The sequence below is a fragment of the Pinus tabuliformis genome, chromosome 2_1 (genome assembly GCF_031772625.1).
Source record: "Pinus tabuliformis cultivar Carrire ecotype Pingquan chromosome 2_1, CPIR1, whole genome shotgun sequence".
In the NCBI taxonomy this organism is placed as follows: Eukaryota; Viridiplantae; Streptophyta; class Pinopsida; order Pinales; family Pinaceae; genus Pinus; species Pinus tabuliformis.
The window spans coordinates 57699797-57718425 of record NC_142299.1 but is presented as its reverse complement, the minus strand read 5'-3'; the positions used below and the strand labels follow the sequence as shown (position 1 = coordinate 57718425).

General features: G+C 36.6%; 1 protein-coding gene across 2 annotated transcripts in view; it reads left to right on the top strand.

The window, feature by feature from the left end:
- Window positions 1–13941: 13941 nt before the first annotated feature.
- LOC149198765 (cyclin-dependent kinase F-4-like) overlaps window positions 13942–18629 on the top strand; it is a 91242-nt gene continuing 86554 nt past the window's right edge. For both annotated transcript variants that reach the window (XM_089402154.1, XM_089402153.1), the window contains exon 1: window positions 13942–14099. The gene's annotated coding sequence lies outside the window, so the exon portion shown is untranslated. The remainder of the gene's footprint in view (window positions 14100–18629) is intronic.

Sequence of the window (18629 nt, the reverse complement as noted above, 5' to 3'; positions counted from 1 at the left end):
AAATAGTCTATGAGACAATTAGTTCCTTGTTTTCGCTTTTTGCAATTCAATCCTTTTCCGATTCAAATTGATGATGCGCTGGCTCAACCTTCCAACAATCCCCTCTCTAAAAAGACAATGCCAAGAAACTGATGCTAACATATTTTCATAACTTTCTTTGATGTCTTTGAATACATCACATTCCAAAATGAAATATTTTTCTAATTCCATAAATCAAAATTATTGCTCAAATTTCAATCTTAACAATTTTGAATTAAACTTTCCTATCCAACTCGAATCCATCTATACTCGCACGCACTGGACCACCCTACTCGCGAGCATTGGACCACCATACTTTTGAAGCATAGGTGCGGAGCCCTGCCAGAAATTAAAGTTAAAAATAAGGAAAATCTGGGCGGGGGACGAGGTTCGTGCGAACGTCATCCCTAGGGGAATGGAGTGGGTATGCGACAAAGGGATGACGTCCGATAAAAATCAACGCACAAAACCATAGTAAACATTGTAAAAATACTGAATTTTCTTTTCGTGTAAGCTAGACTAATGAAAAAAAAAAAAACAATACTATATGTGAAAGTTAATCAGACCATTGTTAAATTATTATTATTTAACCATTATTATGTGTGACATAATAATTGTTAAATAATAATAATTTCTTTCATATAATAATATATATTTTTATTGATAATTTTTTAAAAAACTTATGATTAGTTGACTAAAAAAATTGACACGGATTAACATAGTGCATTGTGATCTATTTATGAATAATATAAAGTGTATGCAATAATGAGACACAATTTAATTGTAAATTATTTAAGAAAAATAATATTTAAGGAGCACTAACCTAATGGACTATGTCATATATTTATGAATAATACAACGTTTATGTAATAATGACTCACAATTTAATATATAAATTATTTAATATTATTATTTTTTGATTTATTTAAAAACAAAGAAAATAAATTGAATTTTATTTTTAAAGTTATAATTTTATTTAATTAACTAAAAAATAAATCAAAACTAAAAACAGATAAAAAATAATTTTGTGTTAAATTTATAATTTTATTTAATTAAATAAAATTATTAAATTCTATTTTGAAAAAAGATTAATAATTCTTTATTTTTATTTAACTTTATTGAAATAATTTTTTATTTTTTTTAAATATTAAACTTTTAATGACAATTTTTTATTAAATTCTCTATTACTAAAATTCTTTATCACATATGCTTTTCTCAAATTATTATTCCCCGTTTCAAAGGGTAATAACATATTTAAAATACTTTTGATTGTGATATTAAATCTCAATGAATTAAAAATTGATATAGGTTTTTTAATGTAAACATTAGAAAGAAAGGAAAAAAATATTTCTTTAAATTTTTTAAATTTATTTTTTCTCAAATTTGATTGGGTAATTTGCCTAGGCTCTTATTTTGCCATCATTATATGTACTTTACAACACAATATTCTTCTATTAAAAACATCTTACACATCATTAAAAATACTTTGAATAATTCAATTTTGCAGACTCTAACCGCATCTCAAACCAGCAGAAATAAAAAACAAAATCCACGCCTCGTGTGAATGACTAGACAAAGGTACAAAGTCGTCAGTTCATCAATTCTGAAATGTGTACTGACATTTAATGTTCTTTAAATGAGTAAATACATTAACTTCAATCCATCGCCTAGGCCCCAGGGTCTTCTTTCGGATTGTAATTCATCAGATGCAAGCAGTCAATGCCTTTAGACGTTAATTTATCCTACGAGCATCGAGTTAATTTAAATTTAATTGACACGACCTTCATAATAACTCAACGTGATTGCTTTAATCTTCGCTTTCAATTAATCATTTTTTATATGGAAGGATGAGGTTCTGTGCTTTAGGTCGGACAATTTCATCAATTTAAGAGAAAGTGTGCAACACGTTTAACAATATATATGTCAATTAAAAATAGTTGAAACGACATTCATAATGGCACGAACTGATTGAAAGTTGAATAAAATGTAATGGTTTAATCTCCGCAGATTTATTTTGATTGATATCAAATTATTCCTACCCTATGAGATTGATATGATATATATTTGCATTATGTCCTGCCAGAGATTCCAACAATCTTGGGAGATTTTTGCATGTGATACTGATATATTTGCATTAGGTCCAATGCGTGTACTAAAAGTTGACAGAAGATTCGAGCAAGGATCGGATCAGAAGTTGGTGTTTTGTTCCGAAACAAACAGATTTGGATCAATGTCAGGGTTACCGAGTTTGATTCATATTTCGCCAAACCATGTAGTTAATAATAATTAAATTATATTTTTAAATTCTAATATAATAATAAATACAAATTAATTATATTCTAATATAATAATAAGTACAAAATCAAGTAATTTAATTAGACGATTAATAATAATCTAATTTCAATGACATAGTCAAGTTTTAGAGATTAAACTATTAAAAATTTTAAATTTTATCTTTAAAAAAATAAATTGTTTTCTTTAACTACAATATTCTTATAATCATTTAATTTTGCAAAACAATTTAATAAAGTATAGAAAATACTATGTTTTTAAAACAACTATAGCTATTGAAAATGTCCATGGAAATAAATTTTTATATTATGGGAGAGACTAATAAGACTATTGTTGTGGTTGAGTAGGATTAGACTCTCCACTCTCACAATGAAGTACTACAATAAACAAAATATCTCAATCTACCAATTAGTAAAGGCCTAGTCTAACTTATAGATTAAATTACTTTTTTTCATGATGGTTAATTTTAATCAAAATTTGGATCCAAAAAGCAAGGCTGATACTGTAATCTCGGCTCCCGCTGCAAACCCTGGAGTCCGCACCTGCGCATTCGACTATCTGCGAGCGTGTCTGCTCTCGGCCGCCCTGCTCCCTGCGAGTGGATCTGCCTGGGGCTCCCTTTCACCTCTACGGGCGTGCTGATTAATGGAGGTCTGCACCGGTTTTGACAAGCCCATCCCCTAGGGCTCGCGGTCATGGAGGCACTGGGCTCTCCCCAGTCACCCCCTCCTCCTTCTCAGCCACTCTCACCTTCTAAGGCCTTCAATCAACTTCTGGCAGGGCTTCCAAAGAAGAAGAACTTTGAAGTCTCGAAATTTGTCAAAAAGCTGGATGATATCCCAACGATCTCTCTCCCTCCTGAAACCCGATCCAAGTTGCTTTGTCTTTGGCTGAACGGGCTCTCATCGACCAGTTTACTGGGCTATGGCCATCTCCAAAAACCATTGAGAGCTGGGTCAACAGAAACTGGGCGCCGTTGATCAAAGAAAATGTTACTTCTTACTTTCTGGGAAGAGGATACTTTCTCTTCGAATTCACTGCAAAGGAAGACAAAGATTTGATCTTCCAAAATGGCCCCTACTTCATGGTCCCTCAGGCATTGTATCTGAACAAATGGACCCCGGATTTCGATCCGGTAGTAGATGTGCCCAAAGCAGTTCTGGTGTGGGTTAGACTCTCGAATCTCCCAGTCCATTGTTAGAATTGGGACTCACTGATGCACATTGGAAATGCCTTGGGGAAATTTATAAATCGAGCGAACAATAAGGATCAATACGACTGCGCCAGGATTTGTGTAGAAGTAGATCTGGAGGTAGGGCTTCCTGAGGCCATCAAAATAAGTGTAGGAAGTTGGACGCATCTGCAGAAACTGGATTATGAGCAGTTGCCCTTCAAATGTTGGAAATGTCATGTTTATGGTCACTTCGCCAGAGGCTGCCCAACCAACAACGAGGCTGTGCAGGGGAAGGAGGATGGACGGAATCAAGTCAAGCGCTCCAAACCTTCCAAGTCACAGAAGTTGGGAGGACCTAGTGGAAAAGGACCTCATCAGTCTTCTGCTCAACATATCCTGACTAATCCAACTTCAGAAAACAAGTTCGACCCTCTCAGCTCGCAACCAGAGAAAACCCAGGAGGTAGAGATCCAAAAGGAGACAGAAGCTACTCAGGAGATCGAGAACCAAAAACTAGTCTCTCCAAGAAAAGGTACATATGCAGCCTCCCTCAAAGGTACAAGCGCTGAAAACCCCAAAGGTAAGAACTTAGAAGATAATGAAGAAGAGTAGGACACAGATGAGTCAGAAGAGGAAGGAGAAATAGGAGAGTCCCAAGCCTTGGTAAGAAGATCTACGAGAGGCCATAAAACGGACAGGGAAAAAAGAGAGGAGGAGACGTACAAGGAAAAATTACAAGGCAGCCAACCAACTCTGGAAAAACTGCTAGCCTCAAAGCCCAGAATGCTGAAAAACCAGCCCCAAGGCTCCAAGGGAGCCCACCAGAAACATAAATAATGAAGGTCATCTCCCGGAACTGCAGAGGTATGGGGAGTAAAGTCAAGGAAGAAGCCATGAGAAGCCTGATAAGAACAGAAACTCTAGACATACTTCTCGTCCAGGAGACTAAGCTGGAAGACATAGTCTTCCTTCAAGCAAGCAAGAAACTTTGGTTTAAAAGTGAAGCAAGAGCAGTCTCTGCCAAGGGCGCCTCGGGAGGGATTGGCACTCTATGGAACGCCAATAAATTTGTAGTCATCAGTGAGGCTAGCAATACTCACTGGTTGATGTTGAAAATGCAGAATTTGGATACTAAAGAAATACTCTGCATCTTCAACGTTTACTCTCCAGTCAGTGCGGGGGAAAAAAAGGTTTGTTGGGACTCGATAAGACATCAAGCAGACTTAATGAACCTGGAAAATATTATTATTGCTGGAGACCTCAATCTCACCCTTCACTCATCTGAAAAAAGGGGAGGTAGTGCAGTCCGAGATTCAACAAGAAAATGGGCGGAGGATCTCATGCAAGACTGGGACTTGCTGGATATCAAGCCTTCTTCCGGTAAGTACTCTTGGACCAATAAAAGATTAGGCCCTGGTCATAATACTGCCAGATTAGATAGATTTTTCATTCAAAGCACCTACTTGTTGCTTAGTTTAGAGCCCAGAATGCACATCCTTGCTAGCAGTATCTCTGATCATAAACCCATAAAGCTAGATCTTCTAGCCCATCTTGATTTGGGTCCTATTCCCTTTAGATTCAGTCCCCTCTGGGTCAAGGAGCCAGACTTCATGCAATTAGTCAAGGATTGTTGGAGTCAACCTGTTAAAGGATCTCCTTTCTATATCTGGGAATAAAAGCTCATAAGGGTAAAAGGAGCACTAAAAAGATGGGCTAAAAACCTATCCAAACCTGATATAGAAAGAAAAAATATTAAAGTCTCCCTTGCCACTCATCAAACGCATATGGAGAATGCTATAGTCACAGAGGAACTTCTGGATCAAGAGGCCCATCTGCAATAGTGTTATCATAAGGCCTGTTTAGCTGAAGAGGAATACTGGAGAATAAAATCTCGAAATCTCTGGCTCAAAGCTGGAGACAGAAACACTGCTTTTTTCCATAAACAAGCACAGATCAGAAAATGCTTCAACACTATCTCTGAGATTAAGGAGGACAACGACACTTACAAGGAGTTTGCAGACATTAAGAAAGCAGCCTATGCCCATTTTCTAAACCTGTACAGTGAAGAACAGGATCAGCAACAATCCCTAGATCTGTTAGACTCTATTCCTTCTGCAATTTCTCCTTGCATGAACGAAATTTTGGAGGCCAAACAAAGTCACTAAAGATGAAATTAAAAAAGCCCTTTATGATATGGATCCGGATAAGGCCCCTGGGCCGAATGGCTTCTCTGCCAGGTTTCTCAAAGTCTGTTGGCCGATTGTTGAAAAGGACCTGCTCAAAATGATTCAAAAGTCACAAAACACTCAGAAAATAGGCGGCAGCATAAATTCTGCCTTCTTAGCCCTCATACCTAAGGAAAAAGGCGCCAGCAACTTCAGTAGATTCCATCCGATTTCCTTATGCAATACTGGGTACAAACTAATCACAAAAGTAATAGCAACTAGATTGAACCACATTCTTCCCAAAATAATCCCGGAGAATCAAGGAGGCTTCATCCAAGGGAGGCAGATCGTGGACAACTTCACCCTAGTACAGGAGGCAATTCTTTCAAGTCTTCTTCGAAAAGAACAAGGTATGGTGATTAAACTTGATTTAGCAAATGCCTTTGATCGAGTAAATCATAGTTTTATTTTAAAAGTCATGAGCAGGTTTGGTTTTGGAACAAATTTCATTAACTGGATCCGGGCATGCATCTCGGAGCCATGGATTGCTCCTCTTGTAAATGGAAGAGCCACAGATTTTTTCAAAGCTTCGAGAGGGCTTAGGCAGGGGTGTCCCCTTTCCCCTCTGTTATTTGTCATGCAAGCCTCTGTTCTCAGCGTTCTGCTAGACAAAAAAATGCAAGATCAAGATATTAATGGACTGTGTATCGCAAGAGGGGTCAAGAAAATTAGTCATGCCTTATTTGCGGATGACACTCTGCTCTTGGGTGCTGCCTCTCTCTCCTCTGCCTCTAAATTTAAAGCAGTTCTGGAAGAATTCAGCAAGGGCATAGGCAGCGTTGTAAACAATAATAAATGCCACATCTTCAGCTGGAACACCCCGCCCAGATTGCTCTCTGCTATTTCTAGATGTCTGGGGTTTGCAGCCTCCTCTTCTTGGACTTCTTTCAAATACTTGGGCCTTCCTGTTGCTCACAAAAGACCTACAAGCAAAGACTGGCTCCCTCAGCTCGAAAAATTCCAGTCTAGGATCCAAGCCTGGGGTTTCACCTGGCTCAACTCTGCTGGCAAATCTATCCTTATCAAATCAATGCTTTCTAGCCTCCCTCTATTTCAATTTGCCGGGATGCTTGCTCCAGCAACCATACTAAAAAAAATGGAAGAGTTCATATGGAGGTTCTTCTGGAAGGGAGGAAAACAGAACGAAAACAAGATGCCCCTTATCAGTTGGGAATCCATTTCCAAGCCATTGTGGGAGGGTGGTTTAAACTTCAAAAACTTTGGGCATCAAAATGTGGCTATGGCAGCTAAGATCATCTGGAGGATCATCGCGCCCAATCCTAGCTGGGCCCAATTGGCCCTCTGGAAAAAAATACTTCCGAGGTCCACGTTCTAGCTGCTTAGACAATGTGATCTGCTTGCCCAACTCGTCTTTCCTCAAGCTGTATGCCAAAGTTGCTACTCTAATCAAGGATCACACCCACTGGATCCCTGGAAACGGCAAAAAGATCAACATTTGGACTGATAAAATCATGCATATGGATCCGATTGAAGACAGAGCCCCACTGGAGTGTTGTGAGACTAGATGGATAGAGAGGGGCTGAGTACGCTGTGGGGCATTTCTCTCTGGAACGATACTGATTGGGCAGGGTGGAAAAGAATTGGAGTGCCAGTCCATCTGACCAACGAATGGGCCACGCTGCTCGATCTTCTCCATGGTCTGGCGCCCACGCACAGGAGGAAAAAAGATGCGAAAGGCTGGGGGCTGAAAGCCAGAGGCTATACTGTCTCCGCGGGATATGCTAAGTTGAACGAGAGACCACATGTCCCCCCCAATCCAGCACCTTGGCAGGGGGTCTGGCGTTTCCAGTCATGGCCCAAAATTGATTTTTTTGCCTGGCTTCTCTGTCATGGCAGAATCCTAACGTTTGACAGATTGCAGAAAAAAGGTTTCTACGGTCCCTCTATTTGCTCGCTATGCAACGAAAATGCTGAGACATCAACCCATTTAACTCTGGAATGCATCTTCTCCAAGTAGATCTGGTTCTCCCTTATTTACTCCTTGGATACCAACTTTTTGCTCCCTTGTTCCACCGCTGATCTTTTCTCCAATTGGGCAAACAAATATCCTGGTCCCCCTCCTAAAAACCTGATAATCAAAACATCATGGGCTATCCTTCCAAAAGTTATTCGCTGGCAGATATGGCTAGAACGTAATAGAAGAATTTTTAGAAATTTTAGACAACATCACAAGGCCGTTGAAGTCAAGATCAAATGTCAATTAAAGGAATGTTTGACTGATATAAAAGATGATTCTAGCCTCAGCCAGCAGGATATCACTTGGGGTTCATTCCTTGACTTACAATTTCAACCAGCAAATAGAACTGTCCACCCTTTTAAAGATTGGCAAATAAGTAAATCGGAAGTAGACTTTCAAGACTGGCTCAAATCGCATTCAAGGCACTCTCTCTTTTTCGATGGGACAGCTAAGGGCAATCCGGGTAGAGTTGGTGCAGGAGGTGTTGTTGTAAATTCAATTGGGGAAAAAATACACTCCTATGCTTAGGGGCTTGGACACTCAACCAACATCCAAGCTGAAGCTTTGGCACTCTTGCAAGGCCTCAAGACCCTTAAGGAGCTGAACATAAAGGAAGAAACAGTTATAGGTGACTTCTAGATCATCATAAATGCAATGGTCTCCAATTCCCCAGCTTGAGATCTTAAGCTAGCTAGGCTGATATCCAGAATTAAGGGCTTGGAAAACGGTTTTCAGAAGTTGAATTACTATCATGTGTTGAGAACTCATAATAAAGATGCGAACAGTGAAGCCAATAAAGTTGCCCTCCTCTCTTCGGGGTCAAGATGAAAGACAGAGAAGAATCATGGGAACCCATCCCATAAGCTGTTTATCATCATGTTTTACTGCTTGATCTTAAATAAATTTGTTTGTATTTCCAAGTGGGGAAAAATTTCGGAAATAGAATCTATAGAAACCCAAGCAAGGAAGAAGACCTCAAGTTTCAGCAGCATTCTCACTCTCAACAGTGAGACGCACCAGGATTTAGACATCCTCATTGTAAACAGATTTTCGGCATTCAGGCCAAGATGAATATAATCACTCCATAGCCGTTTCTGTCAAAAGAAAAATTTAATCAAAATTTGATATATATATATTTTAAACTTGAGTTTAAATTGTTTAATCTGCGTAATTGGAGTGCCCTAGTTTTCAGAGTGTTGAATTGATTTATGAATTCAAAAATGTATTTTAAAAAACAACAAATCTTGAAATTGTATTGCTGGATTTTGGTGAATTCCGATGAAAAAGGTTTTTTCGTCTATAAGTTAGACTAAGCCATTAGTAAAACCTAAATTGACTAAATTCTAAATTTTAACATTAACACGAATTCAATGTTTTTACTTTAATTTAACTAAGCCATTAGTAAAACCTAAATTGATTAAATTCTAAATTTTAACACTAACATGAATTCAATGTTTTTACTTTAATTTAGCTATATTTAAATTAAGCGATGAGTACTAGCTACTATATAACATTTGTTTTAATTAAATTTCAAGTAAATTTTAGCTTTTCAAGAAAATTTTAGCTTTAAAATTTTCAATAAACATCAAATTATAAAACAATTATGAGTATAATATTAAAAAAATACATTGATGTGCTTCTTTTTAACAAAGAATCATCAAATACAAATTTCCTATTATATTTGCAAATAAATAATAAAGTTGCACATGGGAGAACATGCTAAGCATATATAAATTTACATTAATGATGAAGAACATGAAATAATACTTGGTTAATATCTTTCAAAATTCAATAATTAAACTAAGTCGCAGGGAATGCTAGCTATACGACCTAGTTAAATATTTTAAACTTAAGAATTTTAGAATATATTAGTAATAAAGAATCTGATAGAAATTTGTGGTTTAAAGCTAATTTATTTGAAAGAATTAAAATTAAAGAAAAAATTGTAACTTTATATTGTTTTAATAAAAATATGATTATAAAGTTTTGTATATTCAAAAATTATTTCATATTAGGGATGTTCATTTTTTTATAATTAAAAAAATGAATTGGAAAAAATATTTTTGGAAAAATATTGTTGTTAAAAATAATTAAAGTTGTTTCCATTTTAAATAATTTTATTATTTATATATAATTTATATGTTAATATTTTTTTAGCTTTATTAGTATTTAGAACTTTTTTTAATGCATACACTTTACACAGTGTTTTTTTTTCCAAACTAAAGTCAACATTAATAAAATTTGTTTCTAAATAGATATCATTTTTTATTCAAACGTTAAATAGATAAATTAAACATCTCTCTTCTCTCTCTTTCTCCCTCTCTATATATATTTCGAAAAAAATATCTATATTCATATAAATATGGATATACATGTTGAGATTGTTTTTTAGTTAACATTGATAGACATTCTTATTTTGGAATTTGATTGAGGGTGCAAGATTGGATAGTGGAGATATGTCAAATTGTCATGTACCTTTTTTAATCCCTTAATAATAATGAAGAAAGAAGTAGATTCAATATCTCGAGAGGGACTTAGTCTCTAGAGAGGTCATGTTGGTTTTCTATAACCTTAATTGGCAAGGACAATGTAGAGAAATCGAAAACATATGTGCTAGTTTTATCCAGACTGAAAATGAGGAATCTTCATCTTTGTTTTTTTGTAAAGATAGACCATTCATATTACTTTAAAAAAAATGATACACACAATTATCATTAGCTGCTAGTCTGCCACTTGGAAAACTAGACTAGTAGCATAAGTTCAAAATTTTAAGATTGCTAATAATGTTCGATATATGAGAATTTGTTAAATTGACAATGTTTCTAACAAAGAAAATAAACTCTATAGTAATGGACATATTAATAACATGAACATAAAAGAGGTTCTGTTGCAAGTGAATGACTCACTTGGGCTTCTTATTACAAGACTATCCACTTGAACTAGTGGTTGTGGCTCATTATCATTATTAGAGGAGGAAAAGTTAAGGTTTGCCAAGTTCTTAGCAAGGATTGTGACTTTTCTATTGAGCCTATCAACTTTGTTTAATAGTTTTGTCATGCATATAATTAGTTATGGTTGTGTAATTTCCTTATTAGTTAGGACTCTACCTATTAGGGTCTTTATATGCCAATAAAGATTATTAGTTTGCATGCAAGAGGTAGTCTTGGCTCTAGTGGAATTCCCCACATTTGGAATCTAGTTCCTGGTTTCTTAATCCACGTGTCTATTAAGAATGTAGCGTCTTGATTGTCGACCATGCTCTTTCGTGTTTGAGATGGCTCTTTGAACCACTACATGGATTATGTCCTTGTATTGTTCCATTGCTGCCAAGCTCCTGATTAGGCTCGAGTTTGTGTGTTGAAGAGGGATTATACTCTTAACGAGGGGAGAGACTAAGACACCCTCATATGCCATTGCATCGAGGAGTAGATACTCGACACCTAGCCATAGCGATAAGCTTGAAACAAAGAGTGGAATCTAAGTGGAAAGCTAGCGAAATGGAAGTAGGTGGAGTGTCGAGAGAGTTATGCAGGAAGATAGAGATAGGGGGAGGGGTAGGAATAATAAAACAAAGCACAAGAGAGGTAAACATAGAGGGATGAAACCTGGGAAGCACGAGATGAGACAAAGAAGGGAGATCATAGCAACGAAGGAGATGAGGACCAAAATTAATTGCAGTAAGAAAAACAAGCCCCACATAATAGTTGATCCTAGGGAAGGGATACAAAACTGGAAACCCACAAATTCAAAATTTGAGTTCAATGTATTAAGAAAGATTTCTTGTAGAAATTTTGAATAATATGACACTTATTCACAGAGATTATCCTGATTATACACTATTGCCGAATACATGCATAATACATAATCTCCTCTACGTTGATCATCAATTTTGCGGAATTAAAAACAATGAAACATCAATCGCATGCGCATATAAACACAGTATGTAACCCAGGGAAAGCATACAACTGAAAACCCCAACTATCTGTATATTATATTGATTGAGAACATGTAACAATACATAGTACAATACTCCTCGCAAGTACTCAGTACTATCTCCACCTGTTACACACAAACTAGCTCAGATCTGATGCCTCAAATCTCCTCCACTGTTTGCCTGCCTCCACTGCGCAATCCTGCAAGAGAATAATGATGAATGGCTGAACCAAACTCGTTATACCTAGTGTGTGACCACGCAATCCTCATTGGCATTACTCAATCCATTGATTGTGCAAATCTCATGCACAACTATAGTCACAACTGACAGTTGTCTTGCCCTTTCACTTACCTCTAACACCTGTCTCCACTGAACTGTCCATGCACTGAGTTAACTGATGTATTCTTCAATTGCTTTATGAGTTAATAATTAGTGAATTAATTAATAATTAATTCACACAACTCATCACTAGTGTATTCTTTAGTTAGACTAAATACAACTAGTTCAACCAAGTCAAGCTGAACACAACTCCATCAACTCCTCAATCAACTCCACCAGAACTCAACCACTTGAGTTCTAACTGAAGTCCCTCATGCAATAGCTCAACTGACCCATAAGAAAAGCGTATTTCCTTTTGACAGCCGCATGTGCCACATCCGTAGCTCGAACTGAAGTGCTCCAAGAGAATAAGATAATGTTTATAGTCCAAATATTATTAAGAGCTAATAATATTCGACTGTTCTATATTTAGACTTGGCAGTCTAAAAATAGACTCTCCCGATATGTCTAAAAATAGAAGTCCATCTATTTTTACCAACATGACCAATCATCCACAAATAGCATCCTGCGACTCATAGACCATGATCCATATGTCTAAAAATAGAATTTGCGCCAAAAATAGCCTGCAGGCCCACTTAGTGAAGGCGACTCCTTTCCACTAAGCTCCATCATCTTGTTGCATTTTCAACATTTCTAAAATTGAAGCATAATTCCAAATTGGAATGACGATTAGACCAAATGACCCGTAGAGGCAATGACTATTGCAGGTTGTTCCAGTGAGGGAATTGCTTTGTCTGAAAAGTTTCCTGTAGGGAAAGATCACTAGTCTCACATTCCTCAAAGCTTCCATGAAACAACCTTCCAAAACCAACAACACCACATTGACTTCCTACTACCCATGGTTGATAGATTATATGGATGCAACAAGCATCGACCCTTGTATATTTGTCCTCAACCAACCTCCCCTTAACATTATGCTATTTCCATTATCCAATTCGTTCTGTAATGACACTCGAAATTCCCTTGCAAGTCGAGATCCAAATTGATTGTACTTCTCCCAAGTTCCACATGATCAATTGTAGATGCACTACAGGTTCCCATAGGTGGGTTCACATTGCTTCCAGGGTGTTATGTGTAGGAGGTCATGCATGCTATCAATTGGAAGGCAAATTGCCTTCTTCATTTATGTCTACGACACTAATCCAAGTTGGGGAGAGCAACCCTTTGTATACATATCCACCATGGGGAGAATCTCCATCTTTGTTATCAAAGAAGAGAAGCATGAATCGAAAAGAAGGAAACAACAAACAAAGGTGTACTCATATTGTTTCATATCCATAAATGTTATTATTGATGCTATATAACATATCATTATTGTTTAGTTATCCTCACACATTTCAAGAGCACTAATAAAATGCTATATGAGCTGTGGTCTTTTTGTTTAGTATTGATTGCAAAGCATCCCATTTTTGTTCAAATCGCTTATTGATACACAAGATTTGTTCAAAATTAGCTTAGGATATCAATGTTAGACAAATTTAACTAATAAGTTGGAGTTGCACTTTAGTTTTCAAAAAAATTCCCTCCATAAACAAAGAAAAATGAACACATTAAATTTAACCTTTGTATGATCATCATCATCTCTATAAAGGTAATGATACCTATTGAAGTTCTCCATTCACCCATATATATATATATATATATTAATATAAAAGCAAAATAATTGGAGTTTTATTATTATTTTTTAATTAAACATGTAAAACTATTTGAATTCAAACATTGCTTAACAATACACTCAGTCATTTTCCATTCAAAACAGTGTAAACAAAACACTATTAAATTTTAAATTAAATGAAGTTAAAACAGGATGAGTTTCTCAATTTATAATATTATTTTCATTAATAAAAGCCACCTAATATTTTGGTGGACCGAAACTCCCGGGACGTATTTCTTTGGGTTGATGATCCTTCGTCCTCTTAACTTAACTCGAGTCGAGTCAAGCAAAACCACACCACGTATACTATCATAACCATATGCGAAGCGAAACTCCAGTATAAATATGTATTCGCAATTAATAATTTCAATCTTCTGCGCATCGAAGGGATGTAGAAAACAATTAACGTGTGGAATGCCTTGTGTAGGAAGAAACTTGGTGCTTCAGGGCCTTGCCATGGGTATAGCACATTAAAGACTGATCAAGTAAGTTTTCTGCATCTTTACGCCATTCTTGAATAAAAATTCTGTATCTGTTCGAAAGATTTGAGCTTTGGATCGTTTTTTCTCTTAAAGATTGATTACAGGGTTTTGAAAACGCTTTATAACAGACAATTTCTGTAACGGCATCGGAGTATTTTTAGTATTTGAGGCTTTTTCAATTCATGCAATGTGGCGGTAGGGTGTTATTGTTATTCCTGTTAGAGAAATTGGGGCAGAAAATGCATTTGTTTTATATTTTGTCTGTTTGTAAAATTTTTGCTTTCAAGGCCGTGGATAATTTATTGCGTCATTGCGAATTTTGAAATATATCCTTGAATTTTGTTTTGGGACTAGTTTATCACAGGCAGATCCATTTTTGAGACTTGGTGACCATATTTGCCAATACGACAAGCGAAAGAGCGAAATTTTAGGTTAAATTTGGTTTATCCTCCAAAATTCTGATTTATGCAAATTTTTATTTCCAGAGATTCCAAGGAGATTATGAGCGGCAGAGATTTGCATGTTTTTTTTTTTTTTGTCCTGGATCGAATTAGAAAATTTTCCACACAGAGAGGAGAAGATAAGGTTCGGCTCTAGGGTGCATCATCGTTCCATGGAGGCTGAGGCATGGTGACCATATTTGGAAATATGACAAGCTATAGAGAGAAATTTAGGGTTAAATTTCGTTTGTCCTCCAATAAAAGGAAAAACAAAACTGATGTATGCAACATTATTTTTCAAAGATTCCACGGGGTTTAAGAGCTGCAAAATTTATGTGCTTTTATTACCTGGGTCGAATTAGAAACTGTTTTCCATACAGAAGTGAAGATAACTCTCGTCTTTAGGTTACTGTCGTTCCATGCAAATTGCTTCTGGTCTTTTTGTCCGAGTTCCGTTCTATGCAGACTGCTTCCACCCTTCTATTCTTTCTGCTAGGGAGCCCTAATTAAAATAAACACGGACAACAACTTTTTGGGAATGCTGGAGAGTGAAATTTTAAAATTACCGTACCACATGGACGACAGTTGTCACTAACCAACTCCTATATAACCAGAAACGTGACCAGACCTATTTCTTTGCCTTATATCCATTTCTGCGCTTGGTACTACATTAGTAAATTAGTAAATTTCGAATCAATATCATATAATAAGAAACACGGAAGGGGTTACAATGTACTGAAATGTTATAGCCATAGCTCAGGCAAGGGTAAGCTTAGGAGTTCTGAAAGTTCTGACTGATACCTGCCCAGGTAAGTTTGCTTCTTCTCTCGTTTCTGTTTCCTCTTTTTGGTAACACATCAAACTGCCTATTGCAGCGGCAGACAGCCTGCGTATCCCTTTGGAGGCTTAACTGCTCCGTAGACAATAGGGTCACAGATTTTTTTAGGGACAATATGCATTCTTTTATTTTTACAGTTTCCTTGAAGGAAGAACCAACACCTTGTGGAAATGTGAAGCACATTGGGAAGCATGGGGCCATATATTGTTACGTAGTTCAAGGAGACTTAAATTAAATTTTCTTTTGATTCAGTTTTTTAACTTTTTAGAAACCACCTATTAACTTTGTGAGGACTTGAACAGGGGTACTTAGACAGGATGGCACTTAGATGGCATATCATGAGGGTCTTGGTCCTAAGATAGCTTTTTGTTTTCAGCACTTTTTGAAGTGGATGAGATGAGATGGAGTCATCCTTCTTGCATACATGGGCAAGCATTGGATGAAGTCACATAGGATTCCTCTTTGTTGGTGCCAAGTTTGCTCTCATCAGCTTTAGGCTGAAATAGATCACTGCCTTCCTTGTTTGGATAGATTTGTCAACTTTGTTACATATAAGTGATGGGATAGAGTTTGCCTCATCTTTGGGTCTCTTCCTTAAAATGAGACTAGGAAAAGGTTTTATTGTCTTTACATGGACTTAGGTGGATCTCTATCTATAATTTTATATTATTTAGTTCAAGTGACTTTCTTAGATTCTCATGTATAGATAGCATAGTTTTAAAAACCAGAACGAGTGACCGGACTGGTCCACCTAATAAACCGGAACCGGTCAAACCGGGAATGGTTAGATCTCAATGAACCGGTTTCAAAAAAACACATGAAATAATTATTTTTTAATGAAAAAACTGTTTTTAAGATTTAAAACCATGATTCCAAACCAATAGACACAAAATATGCAAAGTTTGCTCATATATATACCATGTAAAGGTGAAAATATCAAAATCGCACCAAGTGCAATACATATCAGCAACAAAATATATGATCAGTGAGGCTCTAAATGGCCTCTAGAGTCCAAAAACAAGGCCTACAAGCTATGGGGCCACTGGCCTACTGCAAGTCTACATATATGATATTAGTAATCAACATTATCACTTGAAACTTCTCATCATGATAAAACTTATTTGATTGAGTCTTGACTCCAAAACTTTGCAACTGCTTGAGTCAGAAACTTCTCTATTGGTTCGGTGACTTGGGTCTCAAACTGTTGAAGGTATTCTGCTCTAATATACCCTATTACTTCATTTGGTGCTCCACATGCTTTACATGGCCTCCTATCCCAGCAAAGTGTTGCTTGAACCTGTTAGTACTCCCTCCTATAGATTTTTGGCAATATTTGCAAATTAGTTTGCCGTCAATCATATCACAATGAGTCCATGCAGTATCCTTGGCTTTTGGAGACATGGCGGCTACTACTTAGCTCAAACTCTCTGTTGTTCCATTACTCTAGCAAAAATTCAAAACTCTCTAAGCTCCCAATGAAACTCACAAAAGCTCCAAATGAGATTTGTGAGGCAAATGGGGGGGTGAGCTCCTTTTAAAGACTTGGAGAGGGCGTTTTTGGAGGGAAACAACCCTTACTTTTCCTCAAACACCTAGGAAGCTTCCGAAAAAAGTCTGTGTGGGTCTGTCATTGTTCGTAGCAGCCTTGGTAATGGGCCGACCAGTTTATGATGATACCGACTTGCGTGACCATAAATCAGCTGGTTCTGTCATAAATCAGCTGGTTTGACTGGTTTTTGTGATTTTTTGGCGAAGTCAGCCCTCAAACCGGGTTTTTTCTCGGTTCAACGCGGTTTCCTAATGAATTGGCTGGTTTCCGGTTCATGCTTGTCGGTTTTTAAAACTATGATAGATAATAGTCCTTATGTAGGTCTTGTAATTACCTTTTTTTTCCTTTTTTGGCTAGCTCAAGTAGTGAATGACGATCAAAGGTTCTAGATTCTTTTGATATTAGATAAATTATACATGAGTTTTTTCTCAACTTCCCCTCCTTTGGTCATTCTACTTTTGCGATGTTTTTGGAAAGGTCTCGCTCTAGGCCTTGAGATAGGACTTCATCGAATTGACAAACAAGGTAGTTTTATGAGGGACCAAAGTAAAAAATTTCTTATACTTTGTTGCATCGCTATTTCACCAAAAGAAATGTAACAATTTATTGTAGTCCCACCCAAAAAAACTCGGCATTTTTTTAATGTTATTCATCTCATTGCTTTTTTTGATCTTGGTCTAATATGTAGTGTCTATTCAATCTCTATGGCTTTTTGCTTTGACATTATTTGGATTTCAAAATTGTGCATTAATACCTTCATATTTGTTTTTGTGTGAAAGGGATAATTACTCCTTTTGTTATTAGATAAGATAATTTATTAATGTCAACCAATGACCATGGATAATAGAAATGGGCTAAACGAAAAGAAGAGAATCTATAAGAGAAGGTATGAGCAAAGGTCAATGGTAAGAATTGAAACTAGGTTTAGTGAAAAAGGTTGTCGAAGGGCTTGAGAACATCATAGTCAAATGGTTGATACATTGTTAGAGGATGTCCCTTTGGAGTGTTTAGGGTTGAGGGGGCTTGGTAAGATGATATTGGTGGGAACGTAGGAGCAATGAAGTTTAACCATCCTAAATATGAGGCCATAGGGAAGAAGCTTTAGACAAGCCCTTGGTTGCTTAGGAAGAAACCTAATGTCTTTAATTGAATTGGAATTTTAAATGGTGTAGATCTTTGTGGTTGTTTACCTCAATTTGATGGGGACAATTGAGAGAAAGAGGTGATCCTCCTAAAGGTGTTTGGTTTAGATGCAGTAGGTAGATATTATGATCTATGTTTGAAAACCTCCATCGCAAAGAAAGTGAGGTACCTTTAGTTGGCCCATCGATCCTTAATATAGGTAGTTATATTTTTTTGTGATCTCATTGTAGATGAAGCCTCGAAAAATAATGTACTCCATCTTAGTCTCTTATAAGTGGCAAACCTTACCCTGATTATAGGATGTGGTGACAAGACTTTAACTTAAAGCTAGTGAGAGCACACTTGAAATTTGCCAAGCGGGATCTTCAAGGCATGCATCCTGTTTCTCCATGTATATGAAGGTTTGACTGTAACACCATCTCCTAGCTTCAAAAATTGCTTGGAATAAGAGGTTTTCTTCGAGCTAAGACTCTTAGGAGGTTTCTGTTTATAGGTATCCACTCTTATTACTGTTGATTTTTGGTAGCATCGGATGTGCTCTAGCCATGAAAATTGGTGGAGAG